This window comes from Petromyzon marinus, chromosome 29 (genome assembly GCF_048934315.1).
Source record: "Petromyzon marinus isolate PM22_M1 ecotype Great Lakes invasive population chromosome 29, UKy_Petmar_22M1.pri1.0, whole genome shotgun sequence".
NCBI classification, from domain to species: Eukaryota; Metazoa; Chordata; class Hyperoartia; order Petromyzontiformes; family Petromyzontidae; genus Petromyzon; species Petromyzon marinus.
The window spans coordinates 3,027,393-3,051,421 of NC_133695.1; the positions used below are offsets into that span (position 1 = coordinate 3,027,393).

Genomic DNA, 24,029 nt, shown 5'->3' on the forward strand with positions numbered 1-24,029 from the left:
CATGTGTAGCAGCTACATAGCTACATATGTAGTAGCTACATAGCTACAGTGAGGGAAAAAAGTATTTGATCCCCTGCTGATTTTGTACGTTTGCCCACTGACAAAGAAATGATCAGTCTATAATTTTAATGGTAGGTTTATTTGAACAGTAAGAGACAGAATAACAAAAAAATCCAGAAAAACGCATGTCAAAAATGTTATGAATTGATTTGCATTTTAATGAGGGAAATAATTATTTGACCCCTCTGCAAAACATGACTTAGTACTTGGTGGCAAAACCCTTGTTGGCAATCACAGAGGTCAGACGTTTCTTGTAGTTGGCCACCAGGTTTGCACACATCTCAGGAGGGATTTTGTCCCACTCCTCTTTCCAGATCTTCTCCAAGTCATTAAGGTTTCGAGGCTGACGTTTGGCAACTCGAACCTTCAGCTCCCTCCACAGATTTTCTATGGGATTAAGGTCTGGAGACTAGCTAGGCCACTCCAGGACCTTAATGTGCTTCTTCTTGAGACACTCCTTTGTTGCCTTGGCCGTGTGTTTTGGGTCATTGTCATGCTGGAATACTCATCCACGACCCATTTTCAATGCCCTGGCTGAGGGAAGGAGGTTCTCACCCAAGATGTGACGGTAAATGGCCCCGTCCATCGTCCCTTTGATGCGGTGAAATTGTCCTGTCCCCTTAGCAGAAAAACACCCCCTAAGCATAATGTTTCCACCTCCATGTTTGACGGTGGGGATGGTATTCTTGGGGTCATAGGCAGCATTCCTCCTCCTCCAAACACGGCGAGTTGAGTTGATGCCAAAGAGCTCCATTTTGGTCTCATCTGACCACAACACTTGCACCCAGTTGTCCTCTGAATCATTCAGATGTTCATTGACAAACTTCAGACCGGCATGTATATGTGCTTTCTTGAGCAGGGGGCCTTGCGGGCGCTGCAGGATTTCAGTCCTGCACGGCGTAGTGTGTTACCAATTGTTTTCTTGGTGACTATGGTCCCAGATGCCTTGAGATCATTGACAAGATCCTCCCGTGTAGTTCTGGGCTGACTCCTCACCGTTCTCATGATCATTGCAACTCCACGAGGTGAGATCTTGCATGGAGCCCCAGGCCGAGGGAGATTGACAGTTCTTTTGTGTTTCTTCCATTTGCGAATAATCGCATCAACTGTTGTCACCTTCTCACCAAGCTGCTTGGCAATGATCTTGTAGCCCATTCCAGCCTTATGTAAGTCTACAATCCTGTCCCTGACATCCTTGGAGAGCTCTTTGGTCTTGGCCATGGTGGAGAGTTTGAAATCTGATTGGTTGATTGCTTCTGTGGACAGGTGTCTTTTATACAGGTAACAAGCTGAGATTAGGAGCACTCCCTTAAAGAGTGTGCTCCTAATCTCACTCGTTACCTATTTAAAAGTCACCTGGGAGCCAGAAATCTTTCTGATTGAGAGGGGGTCAAAAACTTATTTCCCTCATTAAAATGCAAATCAATTTATAACATTTTTGACATGCGGTTTTCTGGATTTTCTTGTTGTTATTCTGTCTCTCACTGTTCAAATAAACCTACCATTAAAATTATAGACTGATAATTTCTTTGTCAGTGGGAAAACGTATAAAATCAGCAGGGGATCAAATACTTTTTTCCCTCACTGTACATATGTAGCATCTACAGATGTAGTACCTAGATATGTCGTAACTACATATGCTACGGGCCCCGCATTTTCAAGGTCCCCAGGCTAAATGCTTTCAAGCTATCAATTCCGGTTCAGTGATTCTGTACTTGCTCTATTACTATAGTACTATACCGCGTTCAACTTTTACGAACGACTGGGTGTTTAAGGTTAGCGAGTTGTTGTATTATCTGGCTGTATAGCAAATGAAAAAATACAATGACTTTACTATGCAAGTAAAAAATGTATGTGTTAATATTTGCGTGTTTTTTTGTAATTTAGGGCCCCTTCATTACATAAGCTACAGGTCCCGCACTAGCTTCATCCAGCACTGGGGGCAGCTCTAGGAAGGCCCTCTAGAGCAGTGGTTCTCAACCTTTTTTGGCTACGACTATTACACCCCCCCCCCCCGCCCCAGTTGAATTTTGGTTCAACGGAGTATACATGACCACCCACCTCACCTGATCCAACATGGTTCTGATAAATAAATGTAAGAATGATGAACATCAATATTGTAACCCAATTATCAATTTTGTGAGGTTCATCCTAACTGGCTAAGTAACTTGCACGCGAATAAAACACAAAATCAAGGGACGCTCTGCGCGCACGACGCGATTTGTTGGTGCTCGCTGGTTACTCTGGGAAACCAACATTGTTAATGATCAATGAGTCGAGAAAGGTCTTTAATATCGTTCTAGATTCATATGTGGATTAAAATGTTACAGAGGTTATTGTGTATTGGCAGATTCATACGTGAGTATTCACCAATGACTGTCACGTATGATATAATGTCACACAGTTAGAAATCACCTCACGTACCCCTCTGGGACATTTGCCACGTACCCCCAGGGGTCTGGGTACCCACCGCGGTGGAGAACGACTGCTCCAGAGGGTACTTTTGCCGACTTTTCAAGCCGGTCAGACATCATTGAGGAGGCAGAAGTACCCACACTTTTCCCCAAGACATCCGACCTGCCGATCGTCTGTGGCGTAGCCACCCGTTTATACTGCGGGGTGGACAGAGGAAGGGGGCATTTAAGCAACTTGCTAAGAGTAGGACACACCTATAATGTATCACACAGCATGATGTTAACATAAAGACCCATGGGAAAAAAATAGAAACATTTTAATTTGGAAAGGCGACGAGTTCGCTTACAAGCGCCTGGACACGAGGTATCATAACAATAAAAATACCGATACTACAAATCGTCAAGTGAAACAGTAGCCAACACGCCTTTCGGCGGCAACGGCAGGCCAAAATAAAGAAGCAAAGCAAAACCGATACATTTCCCCTGGCTTATTCTGTCGCAGCCGATGATATTTTGGAATTTTCAAGGAACATAACTTACTGCCCAAAAATTACCATACGCGCAATAAAAAAAGAAGTGTAATTCTGCCTGAACAGGCCTTCGGTGTGTGGACGTAAACACGCGGCGCTCAGGAAGCCAAACTGGGGGGGGGGGGGGGACAAAGCATTCCAATTAATTAATGCGCGTGCGTAATCACCTTGCTTCAGCGTATCTGGACCCCCGCTGCCTAATTTGTTACGGCTGATATTAACGACATTTGGGCAGCGCGGAATAAATAACGCGTGCACCGTATGGCTGCGAGCAGCACTCATTAATCATGCAGCGCAGCTAATTAGTCCAATTTCACTGACAATTTCACCCCCTGCCGCCATCCATACCCCATTGTCTACCCTTTCTCTCACTCCCCTCCATCGCCTTCTCTCTCTCTCTCTCCCTCCCCGGTGTCTCGTAGCCCGACCCCTGTTAATAAAAATAAAATAAGTCTCACGGATTGTGCGCACCCTCACAATGGTCGTGGCTCAACAAATCCTCCGCGCTTTTTTTTTTTGGAAAGGGCAGATCGTTCGGTGCCAAGAACTCCGTGAGAAATGCTGCCACCCCTTTTCATTAGCGCTTGGCAAGTGGGCTCCTTGCACAGACGCGGTCACAATGTCCGCTGTGGTTGTTTTGTGGATCAGCGCACGCAAATGTTTTGCCGTTTGATTGCATGCATCGCTTACGGCGGTGGCGATCATCATCATCTTCCATCGTTGTCGTCATCGTCGTCATTATCACCATAAGGTTGCATTCACATTCACTAGGTACATGACAATTCACCCGCTCTGTGATCCAAAGAATTGTGACAATCGAGGGCATCTTGGTAAAAACTTGACAAACCTACAAACTCCCACTGGCCAGAGACGAGTCGGGTTTTATTGAGAGTAGGCGCTATAAATTGATGACCAGAAAGCGAATAATTAAATGAAAGTGGATGTTGAAGTGTTGTAACGCAACAAGCATGGATTATGTGTATGGGATAAGAGCAGTGGGTTTTCTCCATGTGCTTCTGTTGCTTCACACACACGTATAAACACTCATTAAATTGGGTGAAAACATTTAAATATATATTCCCATCCATGTTTGTCGATTGTGCAGCACTGAGAGATGCAGTTTGCATGAATGACGCCGTATCAAGCACCGATTGTTATCATTACCGCCAGCACCGCGCTACCGCCACTACTGCCCGTGCATTTGCGCGGGATACTCGACTGGGGTGGAGGGGGTGGGGGGGGCATGACGTCAACGCGACGCATGAGCCGGCTCAACGCTGCGGAGTGCGTGTGACATCATCATGCAGGTGTACGCAATGACATCACCACTGCACATTTCATGGCCCGCGTGCCAGCCAGCCAGCAAAACTTTTTTGTTGTATAATTTAGTACGATTGTCTTCAATATGATTGAGGATTACCACATTTTTTTTTTCTTCCAGTGCACCCCTAGTTTAGCGGTCGTGAATAAATTCAAGAATCCATTTGTCTTGGTACAGTTTTCACTGTCTTCTTTGTGGTCTTTCACGTTTGCTCCGCGGCGTGTGTATGCTATATTTCACTCAATTAGCCTGAACGCAGCATTACCATACGTTGTAAAACAATTGATTATTGGGTGCACAATTCCACGCATGTATCATGGGCATGAGAATCAATTTCAATCGATGAAGCGACGCGTCGTTATGTTTAAAAAAAAATCACAGCCTCTTGGCATGAGCAGACGAGGAGAATCACAACCGGTTATTACTTACTGGAGATTCTACCACAGCCGTGTAGCGGTTAACACTCCGAACATGCAATATACAGGTCACTGGTTCAATCGGTCTCCGAGCGTGGCAGTTTTTTTTTCGCACCGTACGTGGCCATCCGTGCTAATCCGAGGTTCGGGGGAAGGACGGCACACCGAACACACACAAAACAAACAATGGCGCAAGTTTCTGAAATCCGCCGCACTCGAGTTATTTGATCAGCAGGTAGCGCGTAGCGGTGGGGTAAAGTGTGGGTGAGTGCTCCCAACTATTTCAAGACGCCTCGCCAGCGTGGGAGCTTAGGTCAAAAATACCCACTCGAGGGGAAGTCTCTCTCGAGTCCCCTCCAGGTGAGACTTCTTCAGCCAGCAGTGCCATCGGCAAGTGATTGCGGGGCTGCACCCCTAACCTTTTATGGGTTATTAAATGTAACTATTGCTCTGTTTTTTTTACGCGGTCGTGGCCAAGTCGAGGCGTCAGTGCCCTGGGGATTTTTCCCTCGGTTGCTCAACGCCACCTCTGAAAGGCGCGTGACAGGCAGGGCCACAAAAAATATATATAAGGCCTTTTTTGCTGCCAAAAGAAAGCACCTTTTATGCTGACTTGTGCCATTTATTAGGGGCCGAGCCGTTTTTTGAGCCCTCTGAATTATATATGTGGCCCGCATGCCTGCTTTGGCTGAGGCTAGCTTCAAAAAACCAAACACTTCTGGTAATTCTTGTAATGAGGGCCTCGGAGTTTACTGTCAACATTGGCAAGGGAAATATCTCGCGCCCCGAGTTTTGATGCGAGGGAATTACAGCTTGTGTGGTGGCGGTTTGTTTGGGCTCTCGAATGTTTTCCCGAACGTCGAAAGGGGAAAAAAAAAACATAGTAATGTAATGCATTAATACGCTTAAAAGCTAATTTGCTTTTGAGTGCTCGCCATCAGAGGGTTTTTTTGTTTGTTAAGCTGCCGAAGTGGGCGCGCTTGTTGTGAACACTGCCCGGCTGTGTGGGATGACGTGCGCCCCCATAACGTTAATGCAATTGCTCAAGGGGTCTAGTTCGTGGAGGGTTCGCTGTGTTTGGTCGGGGAAGGTGGGAAGCGGGACGGGTGGAGGGGGCGGTGGACGTAAATGCACCTGTGTGTACCCCCACGGTGGACAGCTTTTTACGTGAAACTTCACAGATGTTTCGGGTTTGGGCAATGTATGCACGGTATGTTGAACGTACGTAGCCAAGCGTGCTGATCGGAGGTGCGGAGGAAGGACAACAAACTAAATACAAAAAAGCGGTTATAAATAAATTCGTTTTCAATCTAGCTGATTTGAAAGTGCATCACTCCAAGTCGCTTCCTAATATCGGAAGGTAAAAAAAGATAGCAAGTCCGCGGCTGCAATCAACGTCCGTGGTAATGCATCCATGCTGACATCACAGCGCCTGATTTTGAAACTTAATTTTTCTTTGAGGTTTTATTACTTTAAACATTACATTTAAAAGTGCATAGCTCCAGTGGCTTCCTGATATCAAAAGAAAGAGCGTTCCAGACGGCCGTAAACATAATTGCAATCATTTATAATGTCATAATATCTACAACTTTGCGATTCGTACATTTGTAAGAAAATAGACACAATCCTGTAATAAAATTAGAATTTTAATAGATACAATCTTGTAATGATTTTTTTTTTAATTTTAAGCCCTTTGTCAACATTGGCAACGCTCAGGAAATTAAGACGAGATGCGTGCAGGCGTTCTGATGGGAGGTCACTCCTTTTCCTCTACTGCATTGAATCCGACTGTGAATATAGCAATAATGTCAACTCAATGCTGGATGAAGGCCCTCCACCATGCTGCATTGGTCATGGGATTGTTTGACCGTACTTTACCGTGCGGCCTGGTTAAAGAGGAGGCCCATGAAAAGTTCAGATATCACGAGCCACTGTTGTTAGTCGTGGCCAGGAACCTAACTCAGGTCAGAGGTTCACCACGCAGTGCCACAACTCTGCAATCAACAATACAAGTGCTATTCGCCAAATGTGGGGCAGTCGTGTTACGTATGTATGTACGTAACAAACCGTGCTTATCGGCGATTGTGCCATAATAGCGCTTGTGCCAGGAGGGGCCCTATAACGGACATAGGTGGCCGGGGTTTATTAATACTTGTCGCATGTGCCTCTAAGAGGCAAGAGTCGGTGCGTCGGTAAATGATATTTCGTCACGTTCAGGAGACAACATACAAGGCTTTTGTGGTCACCAGCAAGGGGCAGCCCAGCACGAAGGTAGCTGATCTTTGTTTTTTTCGTACAGATGTTTCAGTGTTTTCTCTCCATACAAATAGGTTATCTCTGAGTGTGTTCGATTTTCCTCCCACCACGTGCTCAAATACTCCAAGGAATTGGCCAAACATCACTTATCTATTTCCGAAACTCGGTGACACTTTTTTCTTTAATAAACAACGGTCAATATGAAATATGCGACACCAAAATGAATGGAGGAAGGAGGTAAATGCTGTGGGGAGCGCACTGCACGCTGAAACCAGTCATGCGAGTACGATTCCTCGCACGGCTAACATCAGTGGCGAGTGACAACTGAACCGGTCCCCTCCCACCCCCGCTCGCCAATCTGCACGGACCAGCGTGGTGGTGATTGGTCAAGCAACCCACACGTCCAGCATGGCATGGGGAGGCCTTCATCCAGCAGTGTATTTATAAAGGACGACGGGGCAAAAAGGATACAATTGAAATGACCCTCTTCAAACAACGCGAAACATATTGATTTGAGCAAAACCTGACCAAAACACTTTCATATTTACAGTGTGCTGCTGGTAAACATGATGAAAATAATACAATCAAGCTCCTGGGAGGAGGCAAAGAGCTGCTATGAAGACCTTTAGCCTACAGTTCCCATGGATATGCACCGACAGCTGCACCTGGCATGATTCAATGGCGGTTGTAAATGGCATCGGATTGTCAGGCCGCTGTTGAGACTCTTCACGTATGTAGTAACATTCTAACCAAAAAGAAACAATAATTTTTCTTCACGTAGGCTAAACGTTCCCATTTGTTTTGATGCCATAGAATGAAAATGTCATTCATAAACGCAATCGATGTTGCTTTCCAAACAAAAGATATTGGGCGACTTCGTCTCACGGTGGAAACAATTTGGACCGCCCCAGCGCTCCCTTCCTCTGAAAACGTTGAGCGGGGCCCAGCCGTCCGAGCGCCGGCTGGAAGGGTGATAGTAAAATAAATAAACAAATAATGATAAACAAAGACAAATAAATCACGCCTTATTAACGAGAGACGCTTATACCGTCCGCTCGGGCGAGGCTCGCTAATTAATCTTCGCGGACGGAGCGATCGTTACGCCGAGACATGCCGACTGATGCCTTGCCGATGTGAGGATTGCGAGGGGCGTCAGCGGCCACGCCACGCACCCAGGGATAGGTAGGTGGTGCCACTCTCCGTGCCATCCTGATGACATCTTCTGTATCCCCTGCATCTCTCATTCATCTCCTGCGCATCTCTCATGCATCTCTCATGCATCTATCTGATGCATCTATCTGATGCATCTATCTCATGCATCTATCTCATGCATCTATCTCATGCACCCTCTGCAAATCTCTCCTGCATCCCCTGCATATATATCCTGCATCTCTTTCCTGCATCTCTTTCTTGAATATATTTCATGCATCTATTGCATATATCTCCTGCGTCTCTCTTATGCATCTCTGGAATAGATGCTCCCGCCCCCTCCCTGAAATATTTAGACGGCTGTCGTAGAGACGTAGACCTCAAAGAAATAAACAAAGCGATTCCATTAATATTTTCGACAACAGTAAATACAGCAGAGCACAGCACCAGGACGACACGACGTCTAGATAACCAGAAAAAAAAACAAGCAGAACAATACGAGTTCCTAGTTGTGATCTCGCAAAGAACAGAAAAAGCAAGAACAATAAATGGGAGAGGGAATAAGAGAAATAACAAAGAAATGAAAGAAATATACAATTGAGATGTTTCATGACTGAATAATTGCTAATATAATGAATAATTATGTATGTATATTTCATATTATATTAAAGTTGAAACACTGATCAAGTTGCTTGCCAAGTCCCCGCAGTATAAATGGTCCGGCTGCAGTTAGTCGATGTGCAGGTCGCGTGCGGTGGAGTAAAGTGTGGGTATTTCCAGCCATTCCAAGATGTTTGGCCGGCGTGGACGAAGATACCAAAATCTCCTTTAAGAGAAGCCCTCTGCGGCTCTCACGAGTGGAGGGGCTCTTCGGCGCAACAAACAAAAAATGCAGGGGATGCACCGTCACCTTTACCGATGAGGATTTAATTTACATTCAATCAATTTTGTTTCCCTAAGAGACCCGGTGGTCGCGGAAGGAAAACAATTTGCCACCTCTGGAATTTGCAGCCGTGTGTCCCAGTGTCCCCCTGAGAGCGAGGCGCGGTGTGGGGATGTCTCAGCGTTGTGCCCAGGACTGTGTTGGAATGCAGGGACGTCGAAGGGCTGGATCAGCCACGCGTCAGTTCCCCCCCACCCCCTGCGCGCTTTATTGAGTTTCCGACCCAATCCTGAGATCTTCTGAAGGCGGTCTGCAGTCTTAGCTCAAATTAATTGCTCGCCTATGGATTAGCACGTACATATGCGATTGACATCATCTTTAGTTGTGTTGTGGGCAAGAGGTTAACTCGTCTACTGCCGGGGAGCTTTGTTGATTGCTCCAAAACCCTCCCACCGTGTGAACTAGTTTGGTGGCTTTTAGGGAAGAGCGCCGAGCCATCGCCACTGAGATTTTGGATTGGAGTCTTTGTCTCAGCCGCACATGATTAAAACTGGTGCTCAACGAGTGTGAGTTGATGGTCTCAGCTCGGTCATAAGATGACTACACACACAAAAAAAACCCATTCAAGTTAAATTACCTTTTTGACACAATTTGGCATAATCTTCCAGTTCTAAAAGTAAAATAGAAAGAATGTTAGTAGTACTGTCGTGTGATGTTATATTTTATAGCAGTCATGTGGGAAAGTGCAGTACCCCACGTGCGAATAAGCGTTCACTTGAAGGAATCTCCAACGTATTTCTGTGATATCAGTTTCAGAGACAATTCTTGTCACACACGGCAATGGTGATGCACTTCTATTAAGATTCACATACACGGACGCTGTGTTTGACTATACGATGCCCACAGCACAAGTATAATACAACAGTACATGGCAACCACAGCGAAAATTAAAGATCACATATATCGTGCATCATAAACGCACACAAATCGATGTTACTCGTGAGGAGCAGCTGGCTTTGCCCACTTTCTATTGGCTTTAGCTTCGTACTCCACGCGAGGCAAATTACTCGGTTCACCGACGATGGGGGAACAACAGTTTAAAATCGCAAGCACAGGACGTAAAACCATGTAGGAACTTTAGGCGGACCCCGTGTAGTCGGTCCGCCCCGTTCCTCTCTCCTTTCGTCGTAAATCATTTCGAGGGGAGTAGGAGAGGGGGGGGGGGCACAGGTGGCCTAAATAGACAGCAGCAGCAATAATAATAATAACAACAACACAACTAATAAAGTTCGGAGAACAATAAGCAGAGGTCCTACTTTGTGTTCGGTCCTCCGAAGACGTGGGGCGACTCCACAACAGCTGGGCACCAGGGGTAAGGGGTGGGGGGGGGGTTTGTGAAACGGCACAACTTGATTTCAGAGGTCCTCTTCAGAAGGGCAAATTGCCTATCTGCAATAGCGATCAGAGGTACCCGCCACGTCACAACGCCGCAGCGGATTTCAGAGGTCCAAAAGACAGCCACCAAATCTCTATCTGGGGCGTGCCTTGCATCGTTGTATGATCTTGAAAGTAATAATTTTAAAAATGCACCTGGCTGGCTACCCGCAGCTATGTAAAATGGTCTCTTAGGTTCCAAAATGCTACAGAGTACTCAATTATACGTGCGGTTAATCGCAGGTGAGCTCCCACCGGCTACACCTGCCTGATGAGTAAAACCAATCAACCGCTGAGCATACCTCTGACTCAACTGCATTCGTGATGAATGTCAACTTTCTCGCCCTTCAGGAAACAACCGTGATAAATTACACCAGTCTCCCATTCACGTTATGCCAATTACAAACCCCACCTGCAGTGCACCTGATCTCATCCGATCTTGGAAGCTAATCAGGCTTGAGCATGGCTAGTGATTGGATCATTGACCACCATGCATACCAGGTGCTATGGATTGCGGGACTTTGTCGTGGACAACAGAGGGCAGTGCAAAAACATCAAACTATTCCACTGTACAAAACGGTACTTATTTTCCGCCAACGCCACGTTCTCCCAACTTCACAAAACCGCACAGACCAGCGTGGTGAGGTATGGTCAAAGTACCTCGCATGATCCTCACAGCGTGGGGTGGCCCTCATCCAGCAGTGGATTGACAAAACGGCTGGGCATATACAACGTGTTCACTCGGCGAAGGCCGCCGATATTAACGAGATGTATTGAACTCTCCTCGAACGCAACTCAGAATTTACATTGGTCACTCGCTCGCAGCAGCCTACATATGTGTTAGATACGCGCCACATACTGCCTACACAATTGCATAATCAGTGGCGCTGTAAAGTACCTTTTTTTAGCCAGTGCATACCCATATGCAAGTACATCTCGTTTGTAGGTTTTATGTATTCATTCATTGATATAGTTTAAATATTTACCAGGACGCGCACATGATATACAATGCGCCCTTTGCTGCATTATCCTGGCGATGCGATAAGGTTGCAGTCCATTACAGATAGGCTAGACAATACAGCGAAGATGCATTACAGGGTTTGCAAAAAAGAGAACACCGCTCATAAATGAAATATGCTATTAAAAAAATAGCTACAACAGATGCAGATCATCATGGCAACATCATTACACGCGTCTGTAACTACTTGGTGCTGCCACAAACAATGAGTGTTTTTCTAGGTATCTACGGTGTTTAAACTCTTAAATAAGTCGCTGAAATGGTTGACACAAGCGTTTTTGTTTATTCTGTATTACCACGTTTAAACATTGTCCCGATATTAAAGTCACACCAACACAAATACGTTACGCTTTCATCGTTATAAATGCGTGAAGTCATGTGGTACGCAAACGCATGATGCGTGTAGCAAAAACGAGCATCGAATCTGTATTTATGTATTGAGAAACAGTCTGCTCATGTTTGCTCAAGCAGCAATTGCTTGCCCAAACAAATGCTGCTGTACAATGGTGGGACTGGAAAACCATGAAGCTGATTTTAACTAAATAAATATCACACTGCGTCGATATGTGGGGACACGGAAAAGGGCATTTCGCTTTTATTTTCTGAAACAACATGGGCCTTACATTGCCAAAATCGTCAGCATCATCATCATCAAGGTCACCACCATTCTCAGTCGTCGTCTTAATGCTGTGTCTTTAAACGTGTACATTTTGAACTTCTTTCACGCCGTACGTAGCCAACCGTCCACATCGGAGGTACGTGGGAAGGACAACAAACTAAACACAAAATGGGCAGTTATGAAGAACTTCGTTTTCAATTCGGATTTCAAAGTGCACACAGCTCTCAGTGGCTTCCTAACATCGGAAGGAAGAACGTTCCAGGCGGCCGCAGAAGCGCATCTGAGAACGCACGATGCGGTGGCCGTGTTTGTTCGATGATTCGCCAAAATATCGCTCCACTGCTGGATGAAGGCCTTCCCGTGCCGTGCTGGTCGTAGAGGTTGTTGGACTACACTTCACCACGCCGGGTAAAAAGTCCGCTGTGTCTGCCTTCCCCATGTGCCGACAAAATTTAAATGCTGAACAACATCGCTTGTATTAGGCCATCATCATTATAAATTATCAATCATTATGATCATCAGCTATTGCCATACCTGTCCGCCCCCCCCCCCCCCTCCTCCTTTCTGCTTCTATTTTTGTATGGCAAGGTGAAGTTAGGAATATATGTGGATATAGAGGATATTAAGCCATTTGGTAGCCTCCGTGGAGGCTTGGCAGATGTCAGTAGGATAGTCGTAAAACTATATTTATATTAACATTTTCTGGACATCTTGACCTGGTCGATCTTGACATAGATCTTATGCAGGCTCACGTTCTTACCGGGTAAAATAAACTCTCCACGTATATTTATATTCTTAGCTCTTTCGGTAAAGTCACGTTGAAAGAGCTAAGAAAGAGCTAAGAATATGAATTACTGCAGTCACGAAAGCTTTAAATCAAAACTCTCCACGTATGTTATGATCCAACAGCAAATTCGAATTGAGAAAATTACAAAAAAAACCCGACTATGCATATTGTAGAACACTAATAAATTTTCGAACAAAAACCTATCCGTACAAAAATGTAGGCCAAAATTTCAATCTTAGACATATGCGGTAATGTTAAAAGCAATAAAGTCTTAAAGAAAATTTAAGTTACAAAATCAGACGCTTTGATGTCAGCATGCATGCATTCCCCCGGACGTCGATTGCAGCGGTGAACTTGTTATCTTTGTTAACCTTCCGATATTAAGAAGCCACTTGGAGCGATGCACTTTTACATCCAGAATGAAAACTTTAGAACTGATTGTTGTTGCGTCTAGTTTGTTGTCCTTCCACCGCACCTCCGATTGGCTCCGTACAGCGCGAACGAAGTTCAACATCTTATGGGGGTGGGGGTGCCTACGCTGTTTTAACACATTTGTGTGGCAGCCAAATGGGTAGGGATGCCCTTGCGAGCTGAGGGCCCCAAACACCACAGAGTACTCGTGGACAGCAGTCAATTAGCCTCCACTGCAACCAACTTAAAAAAAATACTCATGGAAAGCCTTCATATATTTAGAGTGGAACACCCAGAGGGATGTGTGGAGGTATATGTATATTGTCTGTGTGTGTGTTAGAATGCATAGATACGAACCTGGCCATCCGAGTTCGAGTCCCACTCACAGCCAACACCAGTGACGATGATCTAAACCAGTGCTGGGCATCCCTTAGGTCGACTCAGCCTTAAATGAGTACCCGGTGCAGTGTGTGAACATCGCCACTCGAGAGATAAAGGCTGCCGGGCGCGGTGCTGGCCACCCACACCCTCGTGTGCCGTGTTGGTCTTCATAGGCGCTCGCTAGCAGCACTTGCCCCAACAGCCTCTTAAGGCTACACTGGGGATCTTTGTTTGTTGTCTTTGTATGTATGATTGTGGTTGAGTGTGCGACTGATATAAATTGTCAAGGTGCTCAAGAAGGACTAGAACGATTAAAATTTGCCACGAATATATTCGAAAGAGGAAAAATAATTACCAAGTTATATTTGTTTTGTTTTTGCAGCTTAAAAAAAAAATTACAGCCCGGGCGGTCGATTGGTTTCCCTCGCAGCGGAGGTTCCAAAAGTGCCTCGAGACTCTTGCTTCGAGTGCCATCGCCCAAAAAGCAGCCCCCATGATGCAACATCCGTCCGCAATGGTTTGGACTGCACGAAGCCGATCGCACTCCCTTACACGGGAAAGAAACGGAAGGAAGAAGAATTCCACCCCTTTCACAACTCCCACTGCATTCCACCGCTATCACCCGCGCTACACCATCCTCCGCTCGCCCCCACACTTCCCCCCCCCCCACACACTCCCTTCCCACGGCTGAATCATTTACCAGCGGTGCCACCCCCAGGTGCCCCCCCTCCCCCCCCAAAAAAAATAGGTCAGACGGAACGGCAAAGTTTTCCCGCTGTGCCGCTGTCAAAGCGAAGCGACGTCCCCCGCGCCCCCCCCCCCCCAGCGCCCCCCCCCGCGCCCCCCCCCCTCCGGTGCCTTTCCTATTTCTGTGATCCCTGGAATAAGCGCGGCTGTGTGGGAGTACGAACAGCCAAGGACACTGGGCGCGTGTAGCCAGCGTCGTTGTATGTGGGTAACGTCCTGTTGTTGTTGTTTTTACGGCTAACAGTGTTTACTCGATGCGGCACTTAGATTCTGCAAAGCATCCTATGCGGCCTTCAACGACCAGCCACCTGTGCTGGTTTTCCCAGTCGCGTCCTCTGTTCGAGGCAGCCGCTGTCTTGGGGAATCTCTTTAAGTCTTCCCGGAGTTTTTGTTGTGAGTTGCGTAACGATAACAACAACAACAATAATAATAATTACCCTGCCCCACCCACGATAATGAATTTGCACGCGGTTACAATTTATTTCGATACTGTTGAGATATTCGTTGTGTTTCCAGGAAAAACAAGACCGTTGTTTGGAATCTGTTGTTTTTATATCTCAAGAGGCATCATCTCGCCACGGCTGATTTTGTTAATCTCTCGCGTTATGAGTGGAATGACGAGAAAATTAACGTCGTTTAAAGGCTATATGTCCATAATCGTATGGTGTTGGTTGAAAGCTGGACTGATTGGGGAGAGAGGCGATCTTGCTTGTGGGGGGACTCCTGGCATACTGTAAATAATTCTCTAATTGCTAAATACCTTACATGTACATATAATTATCCCCGGACACTTGCATTTAAGTAACACCTAATGACGCAACAACAATTAATTACATCTTTACAGATTAATAAGACTTGAAATGCACAGCCTAATTGGACCGTGAACAATGTCACGGTTGGATCTTTTTTGGTAGCTGTTTTGAACATTTTTCCTTTTGTTTTCCGGGGTAACCTTTCTGACACGCGCTCAATTCCTCCCGGCTCGAGTCCAGCTTCAAGCGGTTTTACCGAACCACGATCGCGATTTAATGGCGGTGATATCAAAGTCAAACTATATTTGTAATGCAGCCAAGCATCAATAGGTGTCGCTCTTAAGCAATGACAACTAACCAATCATCTGTCCAGGGTCCCCTTACGCCTTCTTTAAAAAGGAAAGAAAATATAATTTTGGAGAGCGGATTTCTTTTATGATATTGAACGCATTTAATTTTTTACTAATTTAGTTTCTCATCAATACGTAGAAAAGCAAATAATATGAATAATGTACAATCGTTTGCCAATCCATCGTTGCATCAATGCCTGCCCACACCAGCTAAGCCTTGGGAGCTGTTTGACCATACTTCACCGTGACTGTTAGTGTGGCTTAAAGAGGGGCCCAGGATAGGTACAAATATATTTTATTTTATGTACATTAAAAAAACTCATGGGTGATAGAATAGTGTTTGCTAACACAAAAAAATCGTCGAATTTGCCGAACGCTGTCATATGCAGTGCAAGCGACGCGTTGCTTCATTTGTCCGTGCGGCAAGATGCCGCGTCATTGACATGTCGCCAGAATTCGGAATAAAATAAAAATATACACGTTTAGCGATATTCAATATTCCCGCCGGGGGCCACCTCCATTTAGTTCAGCGATTCCGCTGACAACGTGTCAATACTCCGGGCCGCGTGTTTCATTACTCTCCCGGCAGATTGATATTACTCGAATTGGTGTAGGTTGGATAAAGAAGGAGGAGGCGTACGTTACGTACAAAAGGCCACGGTGAATGTGACTGCACTTTACAATGTAGCCCCGAGTCATCGCTTTGCCCTGGGCCGGCACGCGCACAGGGACGGCAGACAATCGTGGATATTTATCGCGGTTAACCAAATCAAGTCGCGGCCGAGATCGGGACCGCGTTTTACGCGGGGATTTTGATCCCGCTGCAGTAACGGTTGAAAAATACCGAAATAATCAAAACCCTCGCAACACGCTCGCACTCAATTCCATATCATGGGCATCATTACAGCCTTTTCGCAATTTCCACAGGAGCGCCCCACAATCACGAAAGATTTATCACCGTGCGTGATTTTTTTCTTTCTCCGGCATAATTTTTCTACGTATTTTTTTTATTATTATTCGCCGGCAGTCGTTTGCGCGCGCGTTTTTATTTATTTCTTTGCGCCACACGTCGCCACAAAACCCCCGACTTGCCAACCCCCCCCCCCCCCATTCACCGCCGACACCCGCCAAGCCCAAGCAACCTCCCACCCGCAAATTATATTTTTGTTATTTCCATCTGCGAGCCGAGCGCGCTCACATACGGGCAGGCTTGGCGCGCTGACACCGAGCTGATAGCGGCTCCTCGGATGCAATCAGGAGCGACTAAGACGGATGGCGCGGCGCGGCGCGAAGGTGAAAATAATGCGCATCCACCGTAATCTCTCGCTCCCTTGATTAAATTGCAAAGGCCGCGTGCGTTGCTTGCGACATGACGGAATGGGCGAGCGATCTCGGAGCAAAATAAACCAAAGTGTAGCGATGGGGAGAGGTGGGGGGGGGGCTGTGCGGGGTGGGGGAGGGAGAGGGGGAGAAGTGGGGGTTGGTGCGGCGGTGGTGGGGGGGGGCGAGAAAGGAGAGAAGGTAAAAGGGAAGGTCTCGTAAAATCTGACTGGACCTGCACGCGTCATATTAGAATGTTGCACACATTCACCAAAAACAACAACAAAAGCTGACGCTCCCTTTTTCGGCCTGCGTGCATGCCGTGTTCACTCTGAGCAGTGGCGGGTTTTACCATCATCCCCTTTAACCCATCGGACTCTGTGACCCATCTACTCGGCGGCGAGATGTTAACTCTCTCGTCTGGTATACAGGAGGGTCGTGGGTTCCATCCCTACGCTGACGCCTGCTGTATGTTTTTAGTTTTCGTGTCTCTCTCCCCGTGGTCGTGTGGATTTTTCTCCGGGTCCTTCGGTTTTTCCTCCTCCACGTTTAGAATCAACATCAGATTGTTTGCCTATTATCAATTTCCACGCGATAAGCCACTTGGTTGAGATATCGTGTGTGGCCAGGTCGTTTCTGAAAAACAGCTATACATCTCAATGGGCCTTACCTGGTCAAATACAATTTTAAAATAATAGTTTTTTTTAGTTTTTACTCCACCACGCCGCTCAATGCGTATCGGTGATGGTTTCGGGAGTGGCCGGAAACGGGCTCAGCGGGCACCACTCGCCGCTGACGATGGCCGTGACCAGGAATCAAACGCAGACGGCCAGCTCTACGGTGTTGTTGGCCGTACTAAATAGTGCACCGTAGCAGCGACAGTACCAAACCAGCACACGACATGGCCAACCGATGCCCCCCCCCCCCTCCCCCCCCTCCAGCACGTGCAAAATACACGACGGCAAATTTATTGAAGACCGCGCTATCGTGCGCAAGAGAAATTTGGATAATTTGTCACAATTACTAAACTACAGTAGCAGATTGTCCCCCCCCCCCCCCCACCTGAACACATGCCAAATCTAAACAGCCCTGTGCTAATCTATGTGCGTAGGATAATCCTTCTTAGGCAAAACCGCCGCAGGGCACTACTCGATAGGTAGACGATAACGACGACTTTGACGGTGATGATGCGTTCAGGGATTAGGTTTTTTTTTCTACAAAAAGTGCCTACGTTTGTGTGAATATCGTCAGTTCACGGGCACACTCAGTAGTAATGTACCTGTCACGAGGCACGCAACTTAGCATCTGTAACAACACGGCACACAGGACACCATGTGGCGCGAGTGTGGCTGAGTTACACAACATCCGAACGCGCATTCGGGTATCACTCACGATTCCAGTTTGTTATTTCCAAGATCCAAGCCTCTTGGGTTGTATTAATTTGTCTGTTAAGCTGAAGCCACAGTGAGTTTTAGAGATGATCCCTCAACGTCTGCTGGTTGCTCGACGGAGTTGACAACAAACGCGTTGCGAGTCAACGCACACGGTCGGAGTATCCGGACCGATGCAGAGAAGAAAAGGGGCATCCCGAGCAACCTGTAAACATGATGGGACCTTTTTTCCAGTATCAAGCATGACAAATACAAGTAGATTTTAACCATTTCCGGCAATAAAACGGGAGGTGTTAAGATGTTCAAACGCCAAAAGATAAACCTTCTGCAAGGAATCAAGTTCCTGCATTAACCACACACACAGTACTCGTGGTGAACATGCATACAAGGTATCCATTTGGTGTTTGAACATCTTAACACCTACATTTCGATTTAAAGCTTTCGTGACTGCAGGGATTCATCTTCTTGGTTCTTTCGGTAAAGTCACGTAGAAGGGAAATAATAAAATAATAAAATTATAACATAATAAAATAAAAATTCTCACGAGGTTTCGGCCACGACACAAGCAGCTGTCCTCAGGTGAAGAAACAGAGCCGTCGGAAAGACAGCGCTCCAATGAACACTGCTAAGCTTGGCAGCGTATTTTAAGCTGGGTGGGAGGAGCAGAGCGCCTTGACAAAGGAGTTTACATATCAACAGAAGAATTTAGCATTGAAGTAGCAGTGTTCATTGGAACGCTGTCTTTCCGACAGCTCTGTTTCTTCACCTGAGGACGGCTGCTTGTGTCGTGGCCGAAACGTCGTGATAATTTTATTTTATCATGTTTTATTTTTATTATTTTATTATTTCCCTTCTACGTGACTTTACCGAAAGAACCAAAGAAGATCTTAACACCTCTTTTACTACCGGAAAGGGTCAAATCTATTCTTATTTTCATACTGTAAATACGAACGGATCAGAATGAGATTCTCAGCAGGTGACTTTTCCTCCAAAAGGAATACACTCGAGAGGAGGATGTGATCCGAGTAAAACTGAAACTTCACCTTTCCCAAATGCCGAATAATATTGAGCGGCATACTCTCGCACGCGTGCAAACGGGGCACCTGCTCACGCGATAATGTGAACAATAATAACAACAACAACAACAATACTCGTGCTTTGTTTTACAACAAACTATTCGTTGGTGGCACTCGCATGCCGTGACAATCTCAAAGTGACTCCAAACCACCAAGAGGCAGCACTTTGGCACCATTCAAGTTCACTTCACGTCACTTGAATTGTGCACATCGCCACACCGTGGCTCGCAACGCCACTCGCCTCTACCTGAAGTGCGCAAACTTACGTCTCATCGACCAGAAATCAAAGCCTGAAGACAACGAACGGGTGAATATGATTGGGTTAGAATATTTTACTTATTATTCTACATTACGACGGGTCATTTCGACAGCTTCAACTTCTGTTTCTAATGTTCGTGGCAAGGAGGCGGGGACATGCAAACACAATAATTTCTGGAAAAATGCCGAATGCGAGGCGGGCGGAGTGGGGGTGGTAATTTTGCCACCATCAGAATACGCCTGCATGTAAACTCTCACTCACACGGGGATAATGCACAAAATACAATCCTTTATTATGCCCACTCTTACCTGGCTTCATTAGGCAAGGGGAGATTTATTGTGTAGTCTCTCGGAATCTCCATATCGCCACGGTATTTCGGCAAACAAAAACAAATTAAAGGCTGCGATAACCAATTTCGCCTCCGCCGAGGAATTATAACGCACATTTGCATTTTGCAAAGACACCAAATTTACAGTGCCGCAGTCTGCAGTGGCGACATAAACTAGGCAAAGTGCTCGTTTCGCCCGGTTTGCACAGTTTTATTAACGTGATTTGAATGCGGTCCACCATCATTCAAGTCGCCTGACTTTTGTGTGCAACATTCATCAAATTAATGGGGCAAAATTAATGAAAGGGTTATCTTTCTTGGTAAATTAATGCCCAAATTTGAGATGTTGCTTGAGAATCATTGCCGTGTGTGTGTGTGTGTATTCCCAGCCCTGTTTAGACTGTGTCCACGTGCAATAACGAAGGCTGAGAGATGAATAAGGAAGAAAGAAAAAAAACAAATCTCGCTTTTGATGCCGTTCTTACGTGCCTCCGAAGAACATCGGGGAGGATCAACCGCGCATGTTTTCCACGGCTGTGCTGTACGGCCTCTCCGGGTGACGAGGTGTTAACTCCTTCGCCTGGTATGCAGGAGGTCGTGTGTTCGATCCCGGCCCTGACACCTGCCGTATATTTGGAGTTTGCATGTTCTCGCTCCTCTGTGGATGCGTGGATTTTTTTTCTCTGGGTACCTACGGGTTTTCCCTCCACGTTTAGAATCAACGTCACGCGTTTAGAATGTTTGGCTGCTGTGAAATTCCACTTCGTTGAGCTATCATTTGTGGCCAGGTCGCTTCTGAAAAAGAGCTATGTAGCTCCGTGGGCATTACCTGTTAGAATAAAAAATTAGTAAAAAAATAAATTGTTCTCGGGTTTCTATCGTGTGCTGTTCGGCAATTACGTCTGACGTTTCACTCCGCGTGTGGGAGGCTTCTCCTGGAACTGAACGCTCAAGAAGAAAACTCCCCAGCGCTCGCAGCGAAATGTCAGCCAAAATTCCGAACAGCGCGCGGTACAACCTCAGGGCTATAGCGCAGATCACATTGTCAGAAACATGGTTTTGTTCAAGCAATATTAAATACTTAAACTGAATAGAAAAATGTATGAGAAAACAGAATTTAAAAAACCCATTGAATAAAGAAAGCGCAGTCTCAAATCCGTCTCGAGGATTTCTAAAATGATGCGTTGTTGCTATTGCAGTGGGGGGAGCGAGGGGGCATTTCAACCCGATAAAAAGGGGCCTTCGCAAGGAATTTTCACTCTGGGGTAATGATACACCACGCTGGGACACCAATTACCAAGCCACACCAAAATCAATCCTCCCTTCCTCTCACATTCCCATCACAAGGGCTGTTAAAGCCATTAAAACAAGCCAGCATGAGATTATAAATGTTTTAAGAAGGGTAATAGCATAACAAACTGATGTAATAGGCGTAGGAATTATTATATCCACAGGCCTGCAAACGGCACGCACTCCGGGGAAAGTCCAGTCGAGATGAAGCTCCATCGAGACGCACTTCTGGCCCAGGCTGCTGCTTTTATTTTAGCGGCGAGTGCGATGCGTCAAGGAGAGCATCACGCCCAGTGAGAGCCGAGTCCCACTTGCTCTTTGCAGATGAACACAGTGACGGCACTGGACATGTCGAGGGCCCATAGCATAAATGATTTTTGACAAATGCGTTTTTCGCTGAAGAAGTGAAGATTTGTAGAGTGTCTTGGAATTCCCCTGAACTTGAAAGGCAACGAGTTCCAGAGTTTAGGTGCCGCAATGGCAAAGGCAACGGTGACCAAATACTGTCTAAGATATCACTCGCCACTGATGTTAGCCGTGGCCAGGAATCAAACACACGTCGATAGGCACGGGGAGGCCATCCTCTAGCAGTGGACTGATGAAGGGCTTTACTGTACTGTGCATTATTATTGTTATTGTTCAAACATGAAAAATAAAATAAATTAGGAATACCGCTGTAAAGAACATTATCATTTTCATCATTTTGCTACGATGGAAAATGTGGTCTACGGTGTTAAAATAATAAAAACTTACAATTGTTGGCCAATGCAAGCAATGCCTCTACACCGTTAATTACACAGTACATTAATAATAGTGCATGGCCAATTTACCACAACCATCACCTCCTCCTCCGCACATTTAATGCACAACCTTCTCAATAGACATGTCCACGTTCACCACAACCAGCTATAAGCTGATAAATGCAACTGCACTCGACAACGTTAATTATAAACGCCTACACAGCAAAAAAAGTGCGTAGTTTACGTAGGTTGAACTTCTTTCGCACCGTACGCAGCCGACCGTGATAATCGGAGGTGCGGGGGAAGAACAACTAACTTAAACGCAAAATGATTTTTTTAATAAATGAGATTTAAATTTAGATTTAAAAGTATTGGTAGGCGACCTAGTTTGGCTTGGTCGGTTGTCAGTCCGGTATCCTCGTCTTCTGGTGCTGGAGTTGCCCTCTCTACCCTTGCATATTGTTCCTATGAATAGCATTAACTTAATACGAATGTACGTACTATATATGTGTTGTGAATGTAAGACTACGTCAATTCATCGAGCGAAATTAATTATCACGCCCGCGATAGATGAGTCCCATTGCGCTGAAAAGAATCGATTGTTTTTGCAATGCATGCAAACGATCCTCAAATGTTGCACTGCTAAGCTAACGGAGCCAGCCCAACTTTGGGGCCGTCCATAAATGACGTCACGCGATTTTGGACGATTTTTGACCCCCCCCGTTCGTCACACGGCGTCACAAAAAGTCAGCCCCCCCCCCTAAAATATGACGTCACAAAGCACTGCCCCCCTCCCATTTTTTTTTTCAAACATGCTTCAAATCGCTTTAAACAATTGTCATTGTAGTGCGTATATTACGTGGCGCTGCACTCTGATGTTGTAGGAGAAAACATTTATTAAAAAGTCTATTTAATTAAGTAGAACGTGTTGTCTATATTTATTTAAAGTTGCGCATTTTGATGTGACGTCACATTTCTCAACCCCCCCCCCCCCTCGTCACAGATCGTCGCAAATGTCTGACCCCCCCCCCCCCCCAGGTGCGTGACGTCATTTATGGACGGCCCCTTGGACCGTGCAAACATGTCACAAAAAAGCCACAAACAATACCAACGAATCCGGCAAAGATTAATGATACAAAAAGGCATCCACATTCGTGACAATTCTGAACAACGCAGTCGCGTGGCCGGGGGAAGAACTTTCTGCGTGAGCCAAGTTGGAGCAAACGACGTAGCATTTCGGGAGAGACAGGACGGGAGATAGAATGACTTTAAAAAAAAACATCACAGGGAGACGTAAGATAACGTCTGCTTTGCAATTTTTCCACACTCCCCCCCCCCACCTCACGTTTTACTGGGGGCACTCAATTTTATGGAAGATCATCTGTTTGACGGCTAGATCAATGGTAAGGAGTTTAGAGATCGGCAAAGCAAAAACACAACGCCGATACAGCAGCAGCAGCCAGAGCAGCAGCAGCAGCAACAACAAAAACGCCTTGTGCATCCAAATTCATTTTGGATGGGTATTACGTATATTGCGAGAACTCTTGTGGAACAGAATTCGCACACATCTGTCGACAGCAAATAAAAGGAGAGTGGGGGGGGGGAGGCGCTTGAGGGGGGGGGGGGCGGCGGCTGTGGAACCCACGAGAGAAATCCCCGGCTCCAAAACTTCGCCGTGCCGTCGGAGCTCCCAAGGAAGGGGACGGTGCTGACGCTCACGATTAGCGTAGGAGGCCGGCGCTGGCCAGACATCCGCTGCGAGGAGCGGCGCTTTAACCTCTGTTAATTAAAATTCCCCCTTTCATATTTTGAAGACGAAAAAAAACCCGCAAACGCGTGGCAAGGTGGCACCATCTTCGTTGGGGGTGGGGAGGGGGTTACTATTTTGCTGCGGTGCGAATTAAATGTGTTGGAACGGAGCGGTGGAAACGTTGGCTTGTAATCCAAATATTATATTTTGTGTGTGTGTTTTTTTTTTTCTCCCAAAAAAAGCAAGCATGTCGTAAGGATGTTCCAAGTGGATCTAGCCGTACGCCCGGGCCGTTGCGTCTCAGTTGTGAAAACTGGCGAATGGGGTCGGTCTCACGTGCGCCCACG

General features: G+C 46.2%; 1 long non-coding RNA gene across 1 annotated transcript in view; it reads right to left on the reverse strand.

The window, feature by feature from the left end:
- LOC116947346 (uncharacterized) overlaps positions 1-11,303 on the reverse strand; it is a 36,608-nt gene extending 25,305 nt beyond the window's left edge. The window contains exon 1 of the long non-coding RNA XR_012945609.1: positions 10,346-11,303. This is a non-coding gene — a long non-coding RNA (uncharacterized LOC116947346). The remainder of the gene's footprint in view (positions 1-10,345) is intronic.
- Between the last annotated feature and the right edge of the window lie 12,726 nt (positions 11,304-24,029).